Genomic DNA, 4,254 nt, shown 5'->3' on the forward strand with positions numbered 1-4,254 from the left:
CACTAGCGTTGGCTAATAACTTTGAATATGGAGTCATTCCTACATGTTGATTTGTAAACACTATCTGGAGGAAAAATTAAAAAGAAATAGTGTAGCCCAGTGTTATTTCTCCCAATGGAGATATTACAGGGCTCTTATGTAAGAGAAGTAGTTGAAAAAAATATCTCAAGCAAAAAGTACTTACGGACTGAATGTTGCAACTTTCCCAGTAAACACAGCTTCCTCTCTCCTTTCCCCTCTCTTTTTTTGGAAATGACAAGAATAAGCTTTTTCAAAAGCTAAATTTTGTTAAATTATAAACTTAAAAAATCAGTTATTTAACAAAAGAGACATAACTTATTAGCAAATACAAATATATTTTTTGTGTTGGCCTAATAACACTAGAATAAACTATGTTAGACGTTGTGTTTATTTATATATTAAAAGTCTATTTTTAACTTTATTTTGACCCAAGGTTATAATTTTATACATTACGCATAATGGTCCAATGTTATTTCTTGGCTTTATAAATTTTTAAAATTTGACAGCTACCTGAGTAAAAGTAACGTGGAGAAATACAAAGATAAAGAGGGAATGTTTCTTTTTCTAAATCTAGAGACATGATCATTTGGTTCATTTACTATTAATTCATTATATTGTTTCAACTTTTTTCTAATTAAGAAAAGTAACATGTATTCATTAGTTTTAAAATTAAAAAGTTCAGAAAAAGGTAGAGAATAAGAATCACCTTGAATACATCCCACCACCCAGAGATAACCACTGTTAAGACATAAACTTAACTTTTTCCTTGGTATTTCTCTACACATGCGTACAGGCAGATATATTTTAAAACAAGATGTGCATAACATCTTGTTTTTTAAAAAGATTTTAGTTTAACAATAATGAGAAAAGAACTAAAATTTTTAGAAAGAACTCTCATTGTCCTTAAATATTTGAGATTTTTTACTTTATTTTATTCTATTTCCACCTGTGGGATCCACAGCATTCAATTATATATGCTTGTGAGGTAGCATTCCAGTATTTTTTACTTAAGTCTTCCTTTTAAGAACACTTCGTTTTTAGTAAAATATTTGTGTAAGGCATTTCATATATCAAAACAATGCATTAAATCTATGTTGTTAAAAGATTAAAAAGGTAAGAGAAAATTTCTAAGAGGCTTAGTCTTCTCAAACAAGAAATTAAATGTGGAAGTAATTTAATATAATTGCTAGTGTTTGCCAATCAAAAGTTTTAGAACTGAATTGTTTTGTTTCACTCTCTTTTGTAGGATACATTTAAATTTTTATCCTGTAGTAATACTACACTGAATTTAAAAAGAATAGATCTGTGTGTTCTGACATGAAAAGACCTTATTAAGTGAAAAATTCACAGAACGATGCATTTTAAATAATTTATGTCAAACAGCTGTGAAAGCGCATGTGTTAAACTACATACATCCTTCCATATGTATGAAAATGCATAGAGAAGAAATTAGTGAGAAACGCCTCAATCCGGGAAGGGAAGTGGAAGTGAGGAGGTAGTAAGAGGGAACTTTTATAATGTATTCTAGATATTTCTTTATTTCTTTCAACAAAAATAAATTCTTGCATTACTGGTATAATTATTTTTAAAGGGAAGAAATTAAAGTGATACAACACCATATTACCATTTATATTGGCCCCTTACTACTCTGAATTCTAGTCATTTCTGTGACCATCTAATCTCTTCCAAGAAAGTTAAAAGCTCCTAAAGAAGCCATATGCATTGTACTTTGCATTTTCTCCACAGCCCTGGCATTAGTTCCATGGCACAGTAGGTCCTAGTAAGTCTGTCTTCAAGGTATGAAATCATGAACTAGAGTATGATTTAGATGTCACTCCACCAAAGCTACAAAACTATTATCTTTTGGAGAGGAATGTACAAAGAGCTCTAGTTATGGATTTCATTATGAGTCCTTTATAACCAAGAAACATTAGATTGTCTTGTCCTTTCTAGTGTAATTACTAGAAGCTCAGTTTAAGTAAAGTTTAACCAGATTTGCATATATTAAAAAAAAATAAGATCTGGGAGAACTGAAAGCAATAATTTCTAGTACCACAGCAGGACCAGCTAAGAGCTTTGGGCACTTTTTTTCCTGCTGCGAAAGAACTCTGGGCACTCCATTGGAGCACAGTAACTGATGGAAAGAAAGAAGGCATTCGATTTTGTAAGGTGAACATACAAAGGAAAAGTAAAAAGGCAGCCTATCCCTAACTGTTAATATTCGCCTTGAACAAGATAGATGTGGCCTAGTTTGATATGGCAAGTACAGTTGTGAATTGTAGTTAAATAAGAAATTCAGTCTGCTTTATCATGAATTATACTAATTATATTAATGCATTCCAAAATGAGAAAAGATGGGATGGACATTTATTATAGGTGTTTTCTTTCATAAGACGTACTTATACAGTACCAAATAGCTTCAGTTATTCAAACTGATGGCTTCTTTCCAGATGTATTTGGATCCAGCCACGGAAATAGAAATACGGCTAAAAATGCATCAACCTCTTCATTCTTGACACTTCTCTTTCTTTCTTTTCACTCACTCTTTCTTTTTAGCTTAAAATCATGTGCAAACTTCTCTCTTCTTAAAAACAAAAATAAAAACCAAAGACCATAAACCCACCTTAGACTCAGTGTCTCGTTTGTAAAATCTACCCTCCTTATTTCACTGATAAATGTCTCTAAAAAGGCATCTACACACATTATCTCACCTTGCTCACCACAACTGGTAACCCGAAATGACTAAGAGACTGGACTCAGAAGTAGGTAGAGCCGAGTTATCTTTGATCTGTTGCATACTAGTTGTATGACTCTGGTCAAGGCCTCTCTCTGTCTCAGTCTCCTCATCTATCCTATGAGGATGACAACAATAATAATACTGCGTTCCTTCAGAAGGTTGTAGCAAAGAGTAAACAGCATGACATTTACAATCCTTGAGACACGGTAGGTGCTCAATAAATATTTCTGACTGATACAGCTTCTGCCTCTGTCTCATCTTTCACCGGTTACCAGGCCTACCTTAACTGACCTCTCTGTGCCATCTGAGAGTGTTGCTTTCTTCTTCTTTGACCTCCATTATACCAAGCTGTTCTCATTTCCCTTTTTTCTATTTCTCTGGCTCTTCCTTATTAGATTCCATCTACCCCTTCAAAGCTCATCTTCCCCAGAGATTTCTCCCAGGCCTCCTCACCTTCTCCCTGGCGATCTCATTCACATCAGTGGGTTCGGTTGCTAAGTGAACAATGACAACTCCACATTATATTTCCATGCCAGACCCTTTTCCAAAGTCACAGGAGTAGATTCCTGATTGTCTATAGACAACTTCACTAGGACGTCCCTCACAAACACCTGAAACTCAACATGTCTCAACCTGAGCCATTGATTGCTTAAGTCAGAAACCTGAGCATGAGCTTAGACTTATGGTCTCTAGTGCAAATGTTTTTCTTGAGTGTTTTGTTTTTACTTTTTTTTTTTTTTAAGGCCTTGGATCCTACCTCCTAAATATTTTTGTATGGCTGGATTGTACTCATCCTTCAAGATTAAGCTCGGGTAAGCTTAATGGGAAGCCTTCCCATTAACCACCCCCCTCAACCTGAGTTAGGTTTCTCCCCTTGCTAGTACCCCATGACACCATGTAACACCCCTTCCATAGCACTTACCACACTGTATTCTAGATTTTTTTTTTTAAACTTGTCTGCCTCTTCTACAGAACTGTGAGCTCCCTAAAAGCAGGGTTTTTGCCTTTCAGCCTAACGCAGTGTGTGGCAAAAATTATGTGCTTCATAAGGATTTGAAAGTCAACTACATAAGCCCACCACTGAGCTTGATTCCACGGGTCTCGCAGCAGCACTACTGATAGCCTCGAATTTAGCAACGTGATGGAGAGAAGCTCACAGGCATTACAAACAATTCACAAAATAGTGAATCTGGTCCCAGATAAGTAAGAGTTAACTATATACTAGAGTTCAAGGGAGCCTTGCCAAGCCAATAAATTACTTGGTGTTTACTGAATACCAACTATTTTCCCCACATACTGAATATGTTTACTATTTCCATGGCTCACATTTCTTACTAAGAGTAATTGGAATTAAACTTTTTTTTTTTTTTTCCGTGAGAAGGAAGAGATTCCTTTGGTAGGATATCATCCTAAATGATGGCCCTTAAATACTTGAAAAATTTGCATTTCTTCCCTCTGTCTATTAGGACTTGGACTTTCTAATTCATGTGATAGAG

The sequence above is a fragment of the Panthera tigris genome, chromosome A2 (assembly GCF_018350195.1).
Source record: "Panthera tigris isolate Pti1 chromosome A2, P.tigris_Pti1_mat1.1, whole genome shotgun sequence".
Lineage (NCBI taxonomy): Eukaryota > Metazoa > Chordata > Mammalia > Carnivora > Felidae > Panthera > Panthera tigris.